This window comes from Mytilus californianus, unplaced genomic scaffold (genome assembly GCF_021869535.1).
Source record: "Mytilus californianus isolate M0D057914Y unplaced genomic scaffold, xbMytCali1.0.p SCAF_6, whole genome shotgun sequence".
Taxonomy (NCBI): Eukaryota; Metazoa; Mollusca; class Bivalvia; order Mytilida; family Mytilidae; genus Mytilus; species Mytilus californianus.
This window is the reverse complement of record NW_026262712.1, coordinates 88,496,633-88,520,472: the sequence shown is the minus strand read 5'-3', so window position 1 is coordinate 88,520,472 and position 23,840 is coordinate 88,496,633. Positions and strand designations below refer to the sequence as shown.

The following is a 23,840-nucleotide window of genomic DNA, read 5'->3' as shown; positions in this document are numbered from 1 at the left end:
CCATTTCATTCACTAATGAAATAGGAAATTCATTCTTTTTATATTGTTATTGAATTTATATATTTGGGAGCAAACTTACGATTTTTATTATTTTTTAAGGCGGAATGGGGGAATGTAATGACACATTCTGCATGTTTTCAAAAAAAAAAGAATCAAGCCTGTTTATTTTTAATTTATTTTAACCCCCAGCCCCCCTTTCCGTTTTCCCCCAAATAAAAATCATATGTTAGCTTGCTTACCTCTGAAATCTTTTTCATCCATTACTTACTTGCGAAGATGCATTTTTAAAAGTCTCAAATGTGTACGACATTCATCTTTTACTTAACATGGTTCTTTTTTTATGAAATTATTAGAATCTTGAATTTCTTTAGAAAACACTATAGGCTGAAGGGAAGTGAAAAAAAAGTTTGTTTAAACTGTCTTACTGTAACTTACATTAACTGGTATATGGCCATTTAAGTTTCGAATCTGTTAAATTTTGATACCTCTTCTACATGCAAAATGTACTACTTCTTTCTTGAAACGTCGTACAAGTCAGATACAAAACAAAGGTAACAAAAAACAGGCCGGAAACAAACTGCCGAATAGTTTTTCTGCACTCGTAGTCAGGTCAAGGTCCTCGGCTATCGCCTCGGACCTTCACCTGACTACTCGTGCAGAAAAACTATCCGGCAACGGTTGTTACCGGCCTGTTTCTTTGTTACCTTTGTATTGTATCTAATACATATTATAATACTTATCGGAATGGCAATAAAATAACAATAGTTGTAAATTTTCTCCATGAACAGGTTAAAATTCTACATTACACTATGCAAGCAAGATAAGAAACCATTCAACATCTAATTTTGTTTTATAACAGGTTACAGCATTCTTTAATGGTGAAGTTTCTGAAATTCTACCATTCACAAGGATTTTTAAAGGAAGTATCTGTGGAGCTGAATGTCCGTATATGAAGGTAAAACAAACAATAGTAATCTAATCTCATGACATTATCTTATTGTGTTGAACATATTTGCTATTTACAGTTCCATTCTACAATGTTCCATCTATTAAAGTTTCTGCAATTATGCAAAAATGGGTTGAAATTATCTTTCACGGGCAATAACCCCTCTAAGGTGTTAATTGACCAGTTCAACCTTTTTGACTGATTTGAAGAAATTATTTTGCTTAACATTTTTGCTTTATTTTGATGCTCTGTAACTATCGAAGTTTCTGCAAAAAGCTCATAAAATTAGTATTTCAAGGACACTAACTTCTATATGCAGACTTAAATATTCATTGATCTTATTTTGCCGAACATTTTTGCTTCCAACAATTTCTATTGTAATTTTCTAAAAACAATTCAAATAAAATCTCCGTTGGGCGCAGCTTGATACGACCGCAGAGGTCGAACCCTGAATAGTTGGGGCAAGTATGGACACAACATTCAAGCTTGATACGGCACTGAATTTGGATTGTGATTAAATATTTGACACAGCATAGGTTTCTGACACAGAATGAATGTGGTCCAAGAGTCTGAACTGAAAAAAAAAATTTAATTTACCTTTTCAAACCATATCAATATTATTTGTTTTTATATATAAATCAGAAATAAGCAATTTAAAATGGAAAATTTTAAAGAATAAAAAGGAAAAAAAAATCCCCCTCCCAAATTTTTTGAACTCTCTTATGATTCATCACCCCAAAACTCAATCCTTGCCTTCCCTTTGTGGTATGGTACCTTGCAGTACAATTTCAGAGAGATCCATACACTTGAACACAAGTTATTTTCTGGAAACTAGAAAAATGCTTATTTTTGGCCCCTTATTTCTAAACGTTTTGGGCAATTACACCCAAACTAAATTCCAGCTTTCCCTTTGAGATATGGAACCTTGTAGTACAATTTCATAAAGATCCATACACTTACACACAAGTTATTGTCATGAAACTGGAAAAATGCTTGTTTTTTTGCCCCTTTTTTGCCCCTAATTCCTAATATTTGGAGGCAATTACCCCCAATATCAATCCCAACCTTCCTTTTGTGGTATTGAACCTTATGGTAAAATTTCAAAGAGATCCATTCACTTAAACTAAAGTTAGAGTGGGAAAACCAATGTGTCTTCAGACGATGACGAAGACGCCAACGTCATACCAATATATAAAAATGGGTAATAACTCCTATATCAGGCCAAATGACAAGTTCTGCTTCATTTGACTTTTTTGTAGATCTTCTTGTTCTGGTTCTTTAAAGGGGCTACGAGATATATAAAAAATCTAAAATAGGATTTTTTTTTGTTCAATCATTAATGAAACTGAAACATGTGAAATAGTGAAATAATTATTCGCTTTTAGTAGCCAGTATGGTTCAATTTTGTCAAAATAAGCTAAGAAACATGGATGACGAATTATTCACTTGCAAGTGAATAATTCGACCTCATTGAATCCGTATTCATGTGAACTTCAATTTAACCCCTTATCTAGAGATGGATAACGCATGAATTGTTCGTGTAAAGTTATTTAAAGGAAAAGAATGTCAACATTAAAAGTGAAACAAAAGTAAATCATCTGATTGACTGATTCGATCCACAAAAATCATTCTTATAAAGGTAAAAACGATGATAAACTATAATACGAAATTAAAAAGACAGAAAAATCCCATTGCACGAGTTCGCTTAATCTATTTATATCTATATCTATGTTTACATCGCTTATATGGTCATCGGACAACTTCGGAGGTCAACTCGATAGTTAATTAGATGGCGTCTAGACTAAAATACACACGAAACGAAGTTACATATTATCGAGCCCATGCCCTGTAAATTGTTTATTTTAGACTTTTAATAGTTTGGATAAATGTTTTACATTGTTATAAATCAAATATGAAAATTTGAGTCAAATCGGTGAACATGAATTTGACAGCTAGTGCCCCTTTAAGTGTTTAAAATTTCTCTTTATTTGTTAACTGTAGTTTTCAAGATAACTTAAAACTGAAATTTGCTAAATATTAATTAACATTTCAAGGGCCACAAATGGGCTATCTTACTTTTCAGAAAATTCCTTAAACTTATTCTGTTTATCATCATTATCCAGTCAGTTTTCCTCTAACTGCTGTACACAAATATATTTATAGAGAAATTTGCCACAAACTGATTTTAACCCCATTTTTAGTAATAGAAAAAACCCACCTCCATGAAGAAAATGATTCATGAAAACTAACAAGTGTTGATATTTATGTATAACACATCATTATTTCTTCACAGACAACAAAAGCTGAAGCAGCCTTTTTGGAAGACACACTTCAGAATTTAGCGGCAGGATTAAATCAGGAAGGAATAATTTATATAGGTATGATTATAAAGAAAACTAAATTTTTAAACTGCTAAAAAAAGATGACACAAAAGTTCATTTTTGTAAGAAGATTTTTTTTAAAAATCCATTGGATAAATGATTGTATGAAAATGACCCGACTTTTTAACAAAAAAGAAATGGAGGTCAGATTGATACTCTCAGGGGGACATCATATGAAGTCATCATGATCATCTTATCCCAGAACACATCTACAAACAGGATGTTCTCAGTTCTGACACTGACATCAAAGAAATTTACAAATGTTTTCCTTTGAGGATAATGTTTTTGAGGACTTAAATGCTCCCACTCAAGCTTTGTGATTTTCAAAAAATAAAAAGGGGCAATATTATACAGTTACCTCTATAATATATTTACCTATGTTCAATATGGATTCTAAATTAAACTGGTGAAACCATATAGTGAATAATGATACATTTAAATAATAAACACAGAACGGAAACTTTTGTCTGGATCATAAATAAACATAGGTGAAACAAGAATATCCATAGTACACGGATGCCCTACTCGCACTATCATTTTCTATGTTCTGTGGACCTTGAAATGGGCGTCAAAACTCTAATTTGGCATTAAAATTAGAAAGATCATGTAATAGGGAACGTGTACTAAGTTTCAAGTTGATTGGACTTCAACTTCATCAAAAACTATCTTGACCAAAATCTTTAACCTGAAGCGTGACAAACGGACAACAGATGCACAGACCGAACAACATAATGCTTTAGGTCAAACTGTCAAAATCGGTACAATTTGGTTACCCTCACATTAGGCATCCTGTTTGAAGATGCAGCAGTTGAGGCTGTGCCATCAACAATGTATTTACGTTTGATATTAGGTCAGTTAATGGGAAATCACTAGTGGAAAGTCAATGATATTTGGTGTGCAGTTGAATTAGCATTTACCTAGTCCTATAATATAAGACTTCGGAGTTTCATATCATTTACATTCAACGTTTTTTATCGGATATTTTTTTTTACTATCAATGTTGAAACCCGAACATTGATAGTAAAAAAAAAATATCCGATAAAAAACGTTGAATGTAAATGATATGAAACTCCGAAGTCTTATATTATAGGACTAACATATATTTAAAACAGAAACTTTATACAAGATACCCATAGAATCATTCACCCCAAGATTAGTTGACACAGACAGCTAATTCTAGTATTCATTTTCAGAAAAAAAAGAAACTACATTTGAAACAGGCGATCTTAATGGAATTTGCATTGGAATCAAAGAATTCCAAATTCCAGATTTAAATATGAGGCCAGGAGACAGTGTAGTTGGATTGATAAGTACCTAATTTAGTGAGGAAGACATCATCAAAATATTAAAATTTATGAAGAGATCAAATTTCACAATAGCGGACACAAGTCCTTTCCAAAAGAACACATTTGGTGAGTACAAATCTAAGTAGAATAATAATAAGTCACCCAAACTCAGTTGAGGGTGCCATAATAAAAAAAGACGAACAATAACAATATGTCACCCGACCTCCGTCTTTCTACTTTTTAGAATTTATTTTGATATCAAAATATTAAAAGTTGGTTAAAAATGGCATTTCCAGTGTCAAATGATAGCTACCGTACTTGTTTGCTTATTTAAAATAAACTGCCTCGCTGAGCGCAGCTGGATACACCCGCAGAGGTCCAATCCTGAACAGTTGGGGCAAAAATGGACACAATATTCAAGCTTGATACAGGTCTGAATTTGGATTGTAATTAAATATTTGACATATTATAGGTTTCTGAATAAATGTAGTCAAAGAACTTATATGAATTGAATTTATCTTCAGTTAAAGATTTCTTGCTGTTGTGCAATACTTGGTTAATCTGTTGTCAGACTATAAACAAATAAAGTTCAATTTCTTCTCAATGTCATATTTGAAATTTATGAAAATCAATAGAGGGTTTACATCAATAGCTATAAATAATTCACCAAAGTTTCATGAGAACTGCTGAAAGCATTTTTGAGTTATTGTCCAAAAACTGGAAAATCACCCCTTTTTTAATGAATAAAACCCCATAACTCAGAAATTTAAAATTTAAAATTTATAAAATTCTAAAGGGAGCTTACATCAACAGATATAAACAATTCACCAAGGTTTCATGAGACCTGCTGAAAGCATTTTTTAGTTATTGTCCGAAAACTGGAAAATCCCCCTTTTTTATGAATAAAACCCTGTAACTCGGAAACGTAAAATCTAAAATTCATAAAAATCAAAAGGGAGCTCATGTCAATAGATATAAACAATTCATCAAAATTCCTTGCAAGTTGGTGAAAGCATTCTTGAGTTATTGTTGGAAAACTGGAAAATCCCCCCTTTTTGTCGAGCCTGCGACTTTTGTTGCAAAAGTGAGACATAGCGATCCTACATTCTGTCGGCGGTGGCGGCCACAAATATTCACTCTGTGGTTAAAGTTTTTAAAATTTCGATAACTTTCTTAAACTTTCCTGGATTTGTACCAAACTTGGACAGAAGCTTGTTTATGATTATAAGATAGTATCCAGAAGTAAATTTTGTAAAATAAAATCCTGTTTATCTGTATTTTACTTATAAATGGACTTAGGTTTTCTTCCAGTTTACATTACATTCACTCTAGATATGTGGTTAAAGTTTTTAAAATTTTAATAACTCTCTTAAACTATCCTGGATTTGTATCTAACTTGGACAGAAGCTTATTTATGATCAAAAGCTAGTATCTAGAAGGAAATTTTGTAAAAATTTGTTTCCTGTTTTTCCGTATATTACTTATAAATGGACTTAGTTTTTCTTCCAGTTAACATTACATACAGTCTGCAAAAATGGCTTTATTATGTATACATATGAAGTAAAAGCAAAGGTCAAAATCTAGAACGTCTTATTTACCTATGACCTTGACCTCAAATTCAAGGTCATAATCCAAGGACCTCAAATCAAAATGAAAATAATCCAAAATCAAACTTTAGAATATGACCTTGACCTTTGACTATGACCTAATTTTCTTTTTTTTTGGACCAAGGACCTCAAATCAAAAAAACCCTAGGTCTCTATCACTTATGGTTTACCAGTTAAAACTGCAAATCACTTATATCAAATGCATAAGGAGAAATAACTCTCATATGGAGTCTCCGGATAGCTTCAGTGCAAAAGGTCATCCTAATCCTGAAGATATAACGAGCAATTTTGTAAAATAAATTTGTCATAATCTTTTACGGTTGCGAAGGAGTAGTGGACACAAGAAGAACAGTGTTTGGGGAGATAACTCTTACAACGTAAAGTGTTCGGTTAAGCAGTGTAAGTTTCAAAAGCGTATAAACTGTTCGATATCATATACCAAATATCTAAGCGACATCTTGTCGCACAACAATACTACTCAAGAAAAAAATTTAAAAATTAGGCGGAAGAAAAAAAAAATAAAAAATAATAATAATTAAAAACCAATTGTTCAAAGAACAATTGAAGGTCTTTCCACATCAATTTTCTAAATAATTGATGAGAAGCTAATTCTGGTTTACTCAAAGCTACTATTGGCGTCCAATCATAGGTTTCTTCATACTGATTCAATAAACATATGGTTTCTATAGACTTTTGCCTGAAATAATAGAAATAATTGTCAACTTCCGGTTTAGAAAATAACACTTCCGGTCTCATATGATAGCTTTAATTACACTGATTCCAAAAATATATGGTTTATATATACTTTTGCCTGTAAAAAGGAAGATAATTGGCTTCTTCCGGTTTAGAAAATGTCACTTCCGGTCTCATATGATATATTTATTTACACTGATTCCAAAAATATATGGTTTATATATACTTTTGCCTGTAAAAAGGGAGATAATTGGCTACTTCCGGTTTAGAAAATGTCACTTTCGGTCTCATTTGATAGCTTTATTTACACTGATTCCAAAAATATATGGTTTATATATACCTTTGCCTGTAATAAGGGAGATAATAATCTACTTCCGGTATATAAAATATCACTCACGGTCTCAAATGATAGATTAATGTATAACCATTCAAAAAATATATGGTTTCTATGTACTTCTACATGAAATAAGTGCAAAAATGACTACTCCCGGTTCACTCAAGGTCACTTCCGGTTGACATTTTTCAAGGTCATATGTCACCCAACATTTTGCAAAAGATCTTATGGCTTTATCATGTACCAATATGAAGTAATAATCAATTTACCTTAAAATAAAACATTTCAGGGGCAATAACTCCAATAAGATGTCGCTGGATTGTCTCAGACCAAATGTATTATATCTTCATCACAATATAACAAACATTTTGCACTTGTTCTTTAATATATAGCATTAAAAATATCGGAAAAATGCAAAAACAAGCAAAAGACAAAATTCAGAACATGACCTTGACCTTTGACCTTGACCTCATTTTCGAAGTTAGGATCCAAGGATATAAATAAAAAGACTATAGGTTTATACGGCTTACAGTTTATGAGTAACAAAAACATAAGGACAAATTTATTTGATAAAGGTAGATAACTCCTATAAAATTTCATCGAATCGCTTCGATCCAAATTAGCCAAAAATTCCTGAGGATGTAACGAACAATTTAGAAAAAGAATTTTGTCGATATCTTTTTTTGTTACGAAGGAGATGCACACACTTGATAAACAGTGAATAGGGAGATAACTCTTACAAAGATAATTGTTCGGCTTAGCAGGGTAAAATTTAAAAGCGCAGAAACTATACGATACAATATGAGAAATATCTAAGCGACATATTGCGAAACAAATATTTATCACAAGAACAAAATTTGGCGGAAGAAAAAAAAAAATAATAATTAAAAACCAATTGTTCAAAGAACAATTGAAGGTCTTTCCACATCAATTTTCTAAATGATTGATGAGAAGCTAATTCTAGTTTACTCAAAGCTACTATTGGCGTCCAATTATAGATTTCTTCATACTGATTCAATAAACATATGGTTTCTATAGACTTTTGCCTGAAATAATAGAAATAATTGTCAACATCCGGTTTAGAAAATGTCATTTCCGGTCTCATATGATAGCTTTATTTACACTGATTCCAAAAATATATGGTTTATATATACTTTTGCCTGTAAAAAGGGAGATAATTGGCTATTTCCGGTTTAGAAAATGTCACTTTCGGTCTCATATGATAGATTTATTTACACTGATTCCAAAAATATATGGTTTATATATACTTTTGCCTGTAAAAAGGGAGATAATTGGCTACTTCCGGTTTAGAAAATGTCACTTTCGGTCTCATATGTTAGCTTTATTTACACTGATTCCAAAAATATATGGTTTATATATACTTATGCCTGTAATAAGGGAGATAATATGCTACTTCCGGTTTATAAAATATCACTTCTGGTCTCAAATGATAGATTAATGTATGACCATTCAAAAAATATATGGTTTCTATGTACTTCTACATGAAATAAGTGCAAAAATGACTACTTCCGGTTCACTCAAGGTCACTTCCGGTTGACATTTTTCAAGGTCATATGTCACCCAACATTTTGCAAAAGATCTTATGGCTTTATCATGTACCAATATGAAGTAATAATCAATTTACCTTAAAATAAAACATTTCAGGGGCAATAACTCCAATAAGATGTCGCTGGATTGTCTCAGACCAAATGTATCATATCTTCATCACAATATAACAAACATTTTGCACTTGTTCTTTAATATATAGCATTAAAAATATCGGAAAAATGCAAAAACAAGCAAAAGACAAAATTCAGAACATGACCTTGACCTTTGACCTTGACCTCATTTTCGAAGTTAGGATCCAAGGATATAAATAAAAAGACTATAGGTTTATACGGCTTACAGTTTATGAGTAACAAAAACATAAGGACAAATTTATTTGATAAAGGTAGATAACTCCTATAAAATTTCATCGAATCGCTTCGATCCAAATTAGCCAAAAATTCCTGAGGATGTAACGAACAATTTAGAAAAAGAATTTTGTCGATATCTTTTTTTGTTACGAAGGAGATGCACACACTTGATAAACAGTGAATAGGGAGATAACTCTTACAAAGATAATTGTTCGGCTTAGCAGGGTAAAATTTAAAAGCGCAGAAACTATACGATACAATATGAGAAATATCTAAGCGACATATTGCGAAACAAATATTTATCACAAGAACAAAATTTGGCGGAAGAAAAAAAAAAATAATAATTAAAAACCAATTGTTCAAAGAACAATTGAAGGTCTTTCCACATCAATTTTCTAAATGATTGATGAGAAGCTAATTCTAGTTTACTCAAAGCTACTATTGGCGTCCAATTATAGATTTCTTCATACTGATTCAATAAACATATGGTTTCTATAGACTTTTGCCTGAAATAATAGAAATAATTGTCAACATCCGGTTTAGAAAATGTCATTTCCGGTCTCATATGATAGCTTTATTTACACTGATTCCAAAAATATATGGTTTATATATACTTTTGCCTGTAAAAAGGGAGATAATTGGCTATTTCCGGTTTAGAAAATGTCACTTTCGGTCTCATATGATAGATTTATTTACACTGATTCCAAAAATATATGGTTTATATATACTTTTGCCTGTAAAAAGGGAGATAATTGGCTACTTCCGGTTTAGAAAATGTCACTTTCGGTCTCATATGTTAGCTTTATTTACACTGATTCCAAAAATATATGGTTTATATATACTTATGCCTGTAATAAGGGAGATAATATGCTACTTCCGGTTTATAAAATATCACTTCTGGTCTCAAATGATAGATTAATGTATGACCATTCAAAAAATATATGGTTTCTATGTACTTCTACATGAAATAAGTGCAAAAATGACTACTTCCGGTTCACTCAAGGTCACTTCCGGTTGACATTTTTCAAGGTCATATGTCACCCAACATTTTGCAAAAGATCTTATGGCTTTATCATGTACCAATATGAAGTAATAATCAATTTACCTTAAAATAAAACATTTCAGGGGCAATAACTCCAATAAGATGTCGCTGGATTGTCTCAGACCAAATGTATCATATCTTCATCACAATATAACAAACATTTTGCACTTGTTCTTTAATATATAGCATTAAAAATATCGGAAAAATGCAAAAACAAGCAAAAGACAAAATTCAGAACATGACCTTGACCTTTGACCTTGACCTCATTTTCGAAGTTAGGATCCAATGACCTTAAATAAAAAGACTATAGGTTTATACGGCTTACAGTTTATGAGTAACAAAAACATAACGACAAATTTATTTGATAAAGGTAGCTAACTCCTATAAAATTTCATCGAATCGCTTCGATCCAAATTAGCCAAAAATTCCTGAGGATGTAACAAACAATGTAGAAAAAGAATTTTGTCGATTTCTTTTTTTGTTAAGAAGGAGATGCACACACTTGATAAACAGTGAATAGGGAGATAACTCTTACAAAGATAATTGTTCGGCTTAGCAGGGTGAAATTTAAAAGCGCTTAAACTATACGATACAATATGAGAAATATCTAAGCGACATATTGCGAAACAAATATTTATCGCAAGAACAAAATTTGGCGGAAGAAAAAAAAAATAATAATAATAATAATAATAATAATAATAATAATAATCAGAACAAATACAAAAGGTCTTTCCACAGAAAAGTGGAAAGACCTAATAATAATAATAATAATAATCAGAACAAATACAATAGGTCTTTCCACCGAAAAGTAGAAAGACCTAATAATCAGAACAAGCAAAAGGTCTTTCCACGGAAAAGTGGAAAGACCTAATAATTAAAAACCAATTGTTCAGAGAACAATTGAAGGTCTTTCCACATTAATTTTCTAAATTATTCATGCGAGGCTACTTCTGGTTTACTCAAAGTAACTATTGGCGTCCAAGCATAGGTTTCTTCATAATGATTCAATAAATATATGTTTCTATATATTTATGCCTCAAATAAGGTAGATAATTGTCAACTTCCGGTTTCAAAAATGTCCCTTCCTGTCTCACATGATAGCTTTATTTACACTGATTCCAAAAAAGAATGGTTTCTTTATACTTTTGGGTGCAATCAACAGTTTTTTTCTATGACGTCATATTTTCAAGGAACATGCATAAGTGACCCTTAGTGGTGGTATTCTTTATAAAGATACATGTATAAAACTAGATATCACTGGAATCAGAATTTTCTCTAGTTTATTTAATGAATGGCTATTATTTATTTTGAATTTAATGAACCATAAAATTTATTTATAATGAAATAAGAATAACGTGTACTTTTAATATAATAAAAAAGTTCTATCCAGAGAAAATGGGAGATAGAATGCCTAATCTGAACATGAAAAACCTGAAATCAGGACATGTGCATACCCATGTAGGTATGATTACAGGCACATATCACATAATCAAAACTGTATGAATTTCTTAGATTTTTTACCTGGTCTTTTCAACAATTCTCACTTCAGGATACGTTCGCCTGCTTCGAAAAGTGCTACAGTGGTTACAAATAAGTTTTCAATTTTCACTGCCAAAAACAGTTTACAGTGTGGATTTTCTTATCCCAGGCATAGATTACCTTTGCAGTATTTGGCACAACTTTTGGGAATTTTGGGTCCTCAATGCTCTACAACTTTGTACTTATTTTTGCTTTCTAACTATTTTGATCTGAGCGTCACTGATGAGTCTTATGAAGATGAAACGCGCGTCTGGCGTATCAAATTATAAGCCTGGTACCTTTGATAACTATTTACACCACTGGATCGATGCTACTGACGTTTTGTCCCCAAGGGTATCGACAGCCCAGTAGTCAGCACTTCGGTGTTGACATGAAAATCAATTATATGGTCAATTTTATAAATTTACTGATTGCAAAAGTATGAATTATTCGAAATAATAAGGATTTTCTTATCCAGGGCATAGATTACCTTAGCCGTATTTTTGCACAACTTTTGGGAATTTTGGGTCCTCAATGCTCTACAACTTTGTACTTATTTTGGCTTTTATTTTGTCTTTCTATTTTGATCTGGGCGTCACTGATGAGTCTTATGAAGATGAAAAGCGTGACTGGCGTATCAAATTATAAGCCTGGTTGGTACCTTTGATAACTATTGTCTCCCCTTAAAACATGTATATTTAATCGAATTTTTAAAATTATTTTAATCATTCAACCTGTTTTAATTGAAGCTAATTAACTAATTTTTACTATCAAATACAAAAAACATGATACTTTTTCACCAATTATGTAAATAAAAGGGATTTCCCTCCGTGGCTATTTTTAGTTTGGGAATAATCCCTAGTTTTTATACGAAACTGTTTATAGCACCCTTTACCTGTGATAAGGAAGATATTAGGTACTTCCGGTTTAGTGAAGGTCACTTTAGGTCTCAAATGATAGGTTTATGTATGCATATTTAAAAAATATATAGTTTCTAGGTACTTTTCCATGACAGGAGTACAAAAATGGCTACTTCCGGTTTACTCAAGGTAACTTTCGGTTGACATTTGTCAAGGTCATATGTCAACCAACAGTTTGCAAAAGACCCTATGACTTTATCATGTACTTAGTTGGAGTAATAATCAATTAACCTTAAATTGAATATTTCTGGGACATTAACTCCTATAAGATGTCATAGGATTGTTTCAGACCAAATGTATCATATCTTAATCACAATAAGGCAAACATTTTGCACTACTTCTTGTATAGATATCTTTAAAAGTGACAGAAGAGATTATAAAACAAGGAAAAGTCAAAATTTAGAATATGACCTTTACCTTTGACCTTGGCCTCAATTTCATTTGAATGAACCAAGGACCTCAAATCAATATACCTTAGGTTTCTATCACTTACCATTCATGCTATACATTTATGTATCCCTTATGTCAAATACAGAAGGGGAAATAACTCTCACATGGAGTTCTGATATTGCTTCAGTCAAAATTGGACAAAACATCCTGAGGATATAAAGAGCAATTTGGTAAAACTAATTTGTCATTTTCTTTTATGGTTACGGAGGAGATGCACTCACAAGGAAAGCAGTGTCCGGGGAGATAACTCCTTCAAAGAAAAGTATATGATTAAGCAGGGTCAATTTCAAAGGTGCATAAACTGTTCGATATCATATACCAAACATCTAAGCAACATCTTGCGAAACAAAATATATACACAAGAAAAAAAAAGTGGCGGAAGTAGATAAAATAAACTGCTTCGCTGAGCGCAGCTGGATACGCCCGAATAGGTCCAACAGTTGGGGCAAAAATGGACACAATATTCAAGCTTGATACAGGTCTGAATTTGGATTGTAATTAAATATTTGACATATTATAGGTTTCTGAATAAATGTAGTCGAAGAACTTGAAATTGGTTATATGAATTGAATTTATATTCAATTAAAGATTTCTTGCTGTTTTGCAATACACTATGCTGTAGCGCATTACTTGGTAAATCTGTTGTCAGACTATAAACAAATAAAATTAAAAAAATTCTTAAGGGAGCTCATATCAATAGATATGAACAATTCATCAAAGTTTCATAAGAATTGCTGAACGCATTTTTGATTTATTGTCTGAAAACTGGAAAGTCCCCCCTTTTTTAATGAATAAAACCCCATAACTCGGAAATGTAAAATCTAAAATTTATAAAATTCTAAAGGGAGCTTACATCAATAGATATCAACAATTCATCAAAGTTTCAAGAGAACTGCTGAAATCATTTTTGAGTTATTGTCTGAAAACTGGAAAATCCCCTTTTTTTTATGAATAAAACCCCGTAACTTGGAAACGTAAAATCTAAAATTTATAAAAATCAAAAGGGAGCTCATGTCAATAGATATAAACAATTCACCACAATTTCTTGCAAGTTGGTGATTGAAAGCATTCTTGAGTTATTGTCCGAAAACTGGAAAATCCCCCCTTTTTAATGAATAAAATCCCATAACTCAGAAACGTAAACTCTAAAATTTATAAAAAACGAAAGGGAGCTAACGGCAATAGATATAAACAATTCACCAAAGTTTTATGCAAATTGGTTAAAGCGTTTTTGAGTTAGTTTCCGACATGTTGATGACGGACGGACGGACGGACGGACAGACGGACAACGGTATACCATAAAACGTCCCGTAAACGGGAGTATAAAAATAATAATTAAAAACCTATTGTTCAGAGAACAATTGAAGGTCTTTCCACATCAATTTTCAAAGTTCTTGAAAAGAAGCTAATTCCTGTTTACTCAAAGTTAAAATTGGCAGCCTTTGTTAGTCTTGTATTATTTTTAATTTTAGTTTCTTGTGTACAATTTGGAGTTTAGTATGGCGTTCATTATCACTGAATTAGTATATTTATTTGTTTAGTGGCCAGCTGAAGGACGCCTCCGGGTGCGGGAATTTCTCGCTGCATTGAAGACCTGTTGGTGACCTTCTGCTGTTGTCTGTTCTGTGGTCGGGTTGTTGTCTTTTTGACACATTCCCCATTTCCATTCTCAATTTTATCCAATCATAAGTTTCTTCATACTGATACGATAAATAAGTGGTTTCTATATACTTTTGAGTGAAATAAGGGAGATAATGTGCTACTTCTGTTGAAGTAAATTTCACTTCCGATCTCATATGATAGCTTCTTTCAAACTGATTCCAAATATATATAGTTTCTATATATTTTTGCCTGTAAACCAGGAGATAATTGGCCACTTCCTGTTTATTGAAAAACACTTCTAGTCTTTGGTGATAAGTTTATGTATTTAAATTACAAAATATATGGATTACGAGTACTTTTCCATGAAAAAAGTGCAAAAATGGCTACTTCCGTTTTTCTCAAGGTCACTTCCGGTTGTCATTTTTCAAGGTCATATGTCATCCAACCTTTTATAAAAGGTCATATGGCTTTATAATGAACCAAGTTGAAGTAATGATCAATTAACCTTATAATTAGACATTTCAGGGGCACAACTATAAGATGTCATTAGATTGTTTCAGACCAAATATAACATATCTTCATTACAATAAAGCAAACACTTGTTCTTTTATATATATCTTTAAAAGTGTTGGAGAAAATGTAAAAACAAGGAAAAGTCAAAATTTGGAACTTGACCTTGACCTTTGCGTTGACTTCATTTTCAAAGTTAGGACCTAGGGGCCTCAAATAAAAAGATTCCAGGGTTATACGGTTAAAAGTTTATGAGTTGAAAAAACATACCGACAAATTTTTTTGGTAAAGGTAGATAACTCCTATAAAATTTCCTCGAATCGCTTCGATCCAAATTAACCGAAAATTCCTGAGGATGTAACGAACAATTAAGAAAAAGAATTTTGTCGATATCTTTTTTTTTGTTACGAAGGAGATGCACACACTTGATAAACAGTGAATAAGGAGATAACTCTTACAAAGAAAATTGTTCGTCTTAGCAGGGTGAAATTTAAAAGCGCAGAAACTATACGATACAATATGAGAAATATCTAAGCGACATATTGTGAAACAAATATTTATTGCTAGAAAAAAATTAGGCGGAAAATAATAATAATAATAATAATAATCAGAACAAAAACAATAGGTCTTTCCACAGAAAAGTGGAAAGACCTAATAATAATCAGAACAAATGCAATAGGTCTTTCCACAGAAAAGTGGAAAGACCTAATAATCAGAAGAAAATCAAAAGGTCTTTCCACAGAAAATTGGAAAGACCTAATAATCAGAACAAAAGCAAAAGGTCTTTCCAAGGAAAAGTGGAAAGACCTAAATAATAAGAAATGAGCAAAAACAATAAGTCTCCAAACTTTGTTTGGGAGACTTAATTACCAGTATGTGTCAATATGGTTACCTGGCAGACTCAACAAAACATTTTTTAACCATGACAAAGTGAGCTTGTATATATAAAAAATATTGATATAATAAAACATTTATTTTAGAAATTGCAGAAATAAATATATGGAGAGTGAATTATCAGCTACAGATAGACAAATTTATATTACAGGAAAATTTTTAACTGAAATAACCAGGACTTATTCAGCAGAAGTACAACACCTGCTCAGAATGATGCTTGCAATTGTAGACATGAGTCAAGGACTACATGGAATCACAAAATTCATTCCTGAGGATTTGTCAATCAAACTGAATGCAGACTGCTGGTCGATCCCACCTATATATGCATGGATTAAAAATAAGGTAATTGGGTAGTTAAATTATTGAAAGTATATAAGTTTTTCAGTTATAAATCAGAAAAAACTATGTCATAACATTAGCTTTGCAGCCAATTAATTTCATTTATCAAGTGATCAAAAACAATATTGGAAAGTTTGGAATAGCAGTGTGTGCATAATTTCAAATCATATTTTAGTCCTACTGAATTGAGTTGTTGCTAAAAAAAACTTATTGAAGGCGGTACAGGGATCTTTTACACCTTATTCTATTAGTCAATATTGGCAAAAACATCTCATTTTCTTAATTTTATTTTGATATATTACTGTTCCAAATAGTTGCATTACTGCAGTTCTTTTTGTAGAAAGATGATAAAAAAATGGTTAATGATGTCTGTCAATTATATTTGCATTACAAATATTTAAATTGCAATTTAAATTTCCATATGATCATGTTCACACACTGAGTTTCAAATTTAAAGTTAATTTGTGTTCTTTCCCTTACGAGCTAGGGAATGCTAGTTGACCGACAACATTTAGGTATATAAACAAATACACAACTTAACGATATCAACTAAAACTGTCTATTATGCTGAACTTGTAGCCGCTGTATCATTTATTTATGTTTGAGTATGTAATTGACTGAAAAACAAGGAATCAAAGGATAATTTGACATTTTATCTAGTATGAATTTCATTTGTTGTTGTCTCTAATGCATGTACATCCAAAATACATGAACATTTCCATATCAGAATCTAACAATGGAATAGGTTTCATATAATAAACCATCTTTGGGGTATTGTGATGACAAGGTAGGAACGGCCAACATTTTTAAAATTCAATGGTCGTTACGCTAGATCTAGACGATGATGATGCCCCCAATGCATGTATAAATATAGTGCCAAAACCATGATGTTGAAAAACTATATGACCCGTTAAGAAAGATTAAATATTCTGTCATCTATTAAATGAGAAGACCTCATTTTATGTGTCGCTTCTCTTCCTTCCAAAAACAAATTAACCATCATGCCTCTGTGTGCTATAAGTACCATGCATAATCGTATGTGTCATCCTCGCTTTTGATTATTCCGTTGTGGTTATTTTGGAAAGACAGCGAAAATAAAGGGTCCGAATATTGTTTCCGTCATCGGACGTACTTTAAAGTCATAGACAAGACTTTCGTTTAAGACTGTTTAAAATTACAGAATTTTGGTAGATTTACGAACAATTAATTCCTAACTTGATTTCATACAATGTTTTTGGTACCGGAGCTACAGGAACTGGTATCAAAGATTCTGTAGGTCCCTGGAACAGATAAAAATCGGATTTTTCTTGGGACTCCTGGAACCGGTATATAATCATGCAAGCCTAAGATTTGTTGAAAATTTTCACATGGCCTGGGTTTTTATATTGGAATTTTATCCGGAGCGTAAGCAAGTGATAAAATTAACGAATATAATGACCCAGGTCATGTGAAACGATAACAAATCTATGGAATGCATGAATTTATTTGATTCTAATATGGTAAAGTTTCCTACTGAAAACTCTTGACAACTTTTCAGTAAAATATGGCGTTTTTGTGCATAAATCGCATTGTGACGTCGTCGACTTTAAGTGGTTGTCAGGTTTATTGAGTATCTTATTATGGCTCTTATTCATATGACGTAATAATGTAATCCTTTTCGAGTGACTGAAATTGAAAAGGTTAACATATCAATTATTGGGTCTTCTGCACAATGAATTAAGATGCATGTTGGCAAAGCAACTCGCCTCCTAAAAATTGTGCGTTCATGTTTAATACTACAAATAGCTGACCTTTGAGTTGACATTCTTCAGGTTCACATCCAATATTTTGACCTGGTGAAAAATTCAAAATGTTATATTGTCATTGACATCCGTTCATGTATAAGATACTTTTGATACCTTTCCTGAAATTCTCCAGTCAAAAGATATTTTAAAATCAAAGAGCTGATCACTCTGAGGTGGAAAAAGATGCATAAAAGTTAACTTGAATTACCATCAAAGCAGCCCCCACCAACCCAGCCTGCTCTGTCCCATTACTGTTTTCGACATATTTTTTTCATCCAAAATTAATAATCTTTAATAATACTCAGAACTCAACCAAAACTCACTATACTAAACATAATAAATTGCTTCGCCGAGCGCAGCTGGATATGACCGCAGAGGTCCAACCCTGAACAGTTGGGGCAAAAATGGACGCAATATTCGCGCTTGATACAGGTCTAAATTTGGATTGAAATTAAATATTTGACACACAAAAGGTTTCTGACACAGTATAACTGTAGTCAAAGAACTTAGAATTGTTATATGATTTGAATTTATATTCAATTTTTTGCTTTTGTGCAATACACTTTGCTGTTGCGAATTGACCGCCCTCCCCCACAAAAAAAAATTAAAAAATCCCCCCCCCCCTGTTTTTCTTGCTTTTGTGCAATACACTATGCTGTTGCGTATTACTCCCCCCCCCCACACACCCAATATTTAATGAATTTTTCTTTTTAATTTCTGAAATCTGAAATGAGAAAAAATTGACTCCCGATAATTTCTTTTCACCCTCCCCCCTTTTCCCCAAAAAAAATTCTTTCCCTCAAGATATGGTCATAATCTCAATTCAAATTTTAAATGGAGTTTGCAACCATAATTACCCATTTAAATTTACCATAGTGCTAACTTAATCTATTTTATAATAGAATTTAAAATATGGTGTCAAGTCTTTCATATGGATTTTTTTGTAAAAAAAAAAAGATGCAACATTTGCAGTTATTTTTACTGGTCTTCCTTTATAAATATGCATTTCTTTAAACATAATTTAAAAGCAGTGTAAGGGAGGTAATCAAAACATTGTATTTGGATTATCTCCCTTACACTGCTTTTAAATTGTCTTAATTGTTCATTAACCATTACTTTATACCTAATTTAAAAGCAGTGTAAGTGAGGTAATTCAAATGATGTATTTGAATTACCTCCCTTACACTGCTTTAAATTATGTTTTATACTAAAGTATTTGTCCATTTACCAGGACACCCTTGTTTTTCCCCCTTTGTTGCCCCTAATTCCTAAACGGTTTGAGCCATAACCCCCCAAAGCAAATCTACCCCCCCCCCCTCCCGCCCCAATTTTGTTAAACCCCCCTTTGGAGCAATAACCCCAAAAGTCAATCCCAGCCTTTGCTTTGTAGTATGGAACCTTGTAGTACAATTTCAGAGAGATCTATACACTTACACACAAGTGATTGTCTGGAAACTAGAAAAATGCTGGTTTTTCGCCTTTTTTTTTTGGCCCCTAATTCCTACATGTTTGGGGCAATTGTAGGAATTAGGGGCCAGAAAAAAAAGGCGAAAAACCAGCATTTTTCTAGTTTCCAGACAATCACTTGTGTGTAAGTGTATAGATCTCTCTGAAATTGTACTACAAGGTTCCGTACTACAAGGCAAAGGCTGGGATTGAGTTTTGGGGTTATTGCTCCAAAGGGGGGTTTCTAAACGAGATAATTAAATAATAAAAAAATACAGTCCTAGATTATCAAATAATCAAATAATCATGAAATATTTGGTCTGGTAATCGAATAGTCACTAAAAAAACGGCCAAATAATCCCATAATCAATAAAATGCTTCGCTGAGCGCAGCCTGATACGACCGCAGAGGTCGAACCCTGAACAGTTGGGGCAAACTTAGACACAATATTCAAGCTTGATACTGTCTGAATTTGGATTGTGATCAAATTTTTGACATAATATAGGTTACTGACACAAAATAAATGTGGCCAAATATCTTATAAATTCATTGCGCAATACTGTACATGTGCAATTAAAGATTTCTTCTTGAAACTTTTCAAAAATTTGAAATTTAAAAAATTTTGAAAAAAAGATATGGATCCCTTAAAAAATTGGGAAAAAAAATCCCCCCCCCCCAACTTTTTGAAACCCCCCTTGGAGCAATAACCCTAAAACTCAATCCCAGCCTTTCCTTTGTAGTGTGGCCCCTTATTCCTACATGTTTGGGACAATTAACCCCAAACTCAATCCCAGCCTTCCGTTTGTTATATGGAACCTTGTGGTACAATGTCAGAAATATCCATACACTTACACACAACTTATCGTCTGGGAGCTAGAACAATGCATGTTTTTGGCCCCTTTTTGGCCCTTAATTCCTAAATTGTTGGCCCCCATAACCCCTTACATGAATCCCAACCTTCTACTTGTAGTATTAAACTTTGTGGTACAATTTCAGAGGAATCAAAATACTTATACACAAGTTATTATCCTTAAACTAGAAAAAATACTTGTTTTGGGCCCCTTTTAGGGCCCTAATTCCTAAACGGTTGGGACCATCATCCCCAAAAATCAATCCCAACCTTCCTTTTGTGGTATTGAACCTTCCTAAAAAATTCACTTAAACTAAAGTTATTGTCCGGAAACCAATGCGTCTTCGGACGACGACGCAGACGCAGACAACGACGCAGACGACGACATCATACCATTATACGATCCCAAAAAATTTTTTGTGGTCGTATAACAACCCCATGAGGAGGCTCACTCCTGGTAACGGTTCAATGATTTTACAGCCGGCAGTATAGGATTTCAGAAAATTTAAAAGTCTTCTTCCACCAAAAATTCATCCTACAACAGTTTACATACTTTCAACCACACTCTAAATGCCCGCGAGTTCTAGTTAAATTTGAATTTAAAGACCATAATATGAAAGTTCTAGCTGGAAAACTGTAAAAGAAGTTAGCCAAACAAACCATGTGTCCTGTATGCCTTATATTTCCAAATCAAAGTACTGCATTACTGTCTACTCGGATGACCTCAAGATCTGAATAAATGAGTTTTACAGCATGATTGAAATCCCTGACTATTCTGTTGTTTTAAAGTCACTTATATTCATCATCTGACTCATTATAATCTGGATTGGTGTTCTTTATCATATCACATGTATAACAGTGGTGTAGCAGATCATTTTTATAACCAAATCATTTTTATAAAGAGATAGGCAAATGTTTACATGTTTAGATTCAGCATATCAAAAAACCCAAAGAATTCAATTTTGGTTCAAACTGAGTTTATTTTTTGACATTTTGACCTTAATGTGGACCAATTTGAAAACAGGGCCCAAAAAATTAAAAATCTATATGCACTGTTATATTCAGCATAGCTAAAGAATCCAAATAATTTAATTTTTGATGAAATAAAACGAAGTTCATAGCGGACCATATTCACCTCAATGTGGACTAATTTTAAGGACTTTTGAGGGCCCAAAACCCAAAATCTATTTATAATGTGGGATTCAGCACATTAAAGAACCCAAAGAATTCAAAACTTTGAATTAAACACCAGTACACTTGGTCAAGAAATAAGCAATTTATACAAAGTATTAGAAAAGTATTGTTTCGGTCCCTTTTCCCTAAACAGTAAGGGTCATAATGCCATAAATTTATCCCAACCTTCCTGTTTTTGTATGGGAAATTATAATCAACTTATTTTCCAGAAATCAAAATCACCTTGTTTTCTGGCCTCCAATTCCTAAACAGTTTGGGCCATTACCTGCAAAATCAATCACAACCTTCCTCGTGAGGTATGAAATCTTGTGGTTAAATTTCAGAGATACATACACTTTACTCAAGTTATTATCTGGAAACCAAATGTCTAGCTTCAGTCAACAACCACAAAGTCATACCATTATACAAGCACAAAAATTTTGCAGTCATATAAAAACAAAAACCAAATTTCAAAAGTCCCTGAACCATGAAAATAACATCAAGGACAATAACTGGACATATGGCAGAGGGAAACTTTGTTACATAAAGTATTTGTATACTGTATGAAGCAATAACGTCTTCTACTTGCGGAAATATAAAGCTGAATGCAAATAGTTTACGCTGTCCTTGGATTGTACACCCTGACTCTCATTTGCATGCAAGACAAAAAAAAGTCCAAAATTTATAACGCAAATCAATACTTAATAATGGGAATCAGTTTTGGATAGCTTAACATAGAGATATCAAATTTTGTGGAAATCTCATCCTAAAAATGTTTTCTCAAAATTTGTGATTTTTTTTACAAATACCAAGTTTTTTACCACATTTTCCCCCAAAATTTACAATACACAGAGGACCTTCCTTTTATATTTATTTCCACTCTGCATATTATTTTTTGGAATTGGTTGAGGCCCTTGACTTGTTGTTTAATATAGAAGTGTTGACAGGCAGACGAACAGAGAGATTACTAACTAGGGCACATGTTAACAGCTGGGTTATTATCTTGTATGAACACTTTTGCCTTCTAGTAAATATTATACCTAGATTTTTGACTTGCAAGCAGAAATTTTAAAACCCTATGTAAAACACCATTTAAATATATGACCTAGTCCTATATATATATATTTTTTTGTAAAAACTTAATGCATGAACCTAATATTGAATAAATTGGACTCATACAGCTACCCTAAAGGTTACCATTCCCTGTTTGTTCAACTCTTTCCAATACAAACAATGGCCTTTAAAGCTATTTACCAGCTCTTCTTTAGTCTTCTACCCAATAAAAGTAAATAGACATACCGGTATGACATAGGACCGCTAATTCAATTTGCTGAAGACAGCAACTCCCGCTAGCATTAACTGTGAAGTAACAGCTACTCGTTATTCCATGGAACAAGCATTCATCAACATAACCGTATTTTGCCGTGTATAGTATGCAGTTGTGTATAACATGCACCCCTTTTCGTCCCTCCCAAATCATGAAAAAAAAAGTTTATCTTTAAAAAAAAAGTTAAAAAATAAATAAAATAATCAAATTAGATAAAAAAAAATTATTTAAAAAAAAAAATTAAAAATATAAATAAGAATATGTGGTATTATTGCCAATGAGACTACTCTCCATCCAAGTCACAATGTATAAAAAGTTACTAATTATAGGTCAAAGTACGGCCTTCACACCGAACAAGTACATGTCTAGTTCTCTGCAAAAAGCTTGATAGGGAACTATTAAACCATGTATCTAATCTTCATTTTAATCTATTGAAAGAGAAAAATAATGTAAAAGATTGTTTGTGCAATCAAATCTTTTTTTGTAATATTTTCTGTTTAATTAAATAATTTAAAGTCATAAACAATAAAATGGCACAGCTTTTATCCTGTAATTAACATTAATTAATTTTATAAAAGTAAAGTTGTAAACTAAAGATGAATAACACCGGTCTGATAAAACCGAACATATATTTGACTTCTTAATCCTGGGAACAATACTGGTCAGAAATACGGGTGAAAACGGGTCATTTTCTGAAATCCAGGGTTAATTGAATACACTGTGGATATTTAAAAATTCAGGAGTGTCAACCGCAGAATAAAGGTCAATTGACATGTATGCAATCTTAAGAATTTGAGTTGGTTCTTAATATTAAGTACAAAA

The 23,840-nt window shown here is 32.3% G+C and overlaps 1 long non-coding RNA gene across 2 annotated transcripts in view; it reads left to right on the top strand.

The window, feature by feature from the left end:
• The first annotated feature begins 759 nt into the window (after positions 1-759).
• Positions 760-23,840, top strand: part of LOC127704463 (uncharacterized) — a 146,178-nt gene continuing 123,097 nt past the window's right edge. The window contains exons 1-4 of one of the 2 annotated variants that reach the window (XR_007983285.1): positions 760-955; positions 3,240-3,324; positions 4,521-4,739; positions 16,251-16,435. This is a non-coding gene — a long non-coding RNA (uncharacterized LOC127704463). Of the gene's footprint in view, positions 956-3,239; positions 3,325-4,520; positions 4,740-16,250; positions 16,436-23,840 lie in introns of those variants that run through there. The other variant, XR_007983286.1, reaches the window with a different exon arrangement.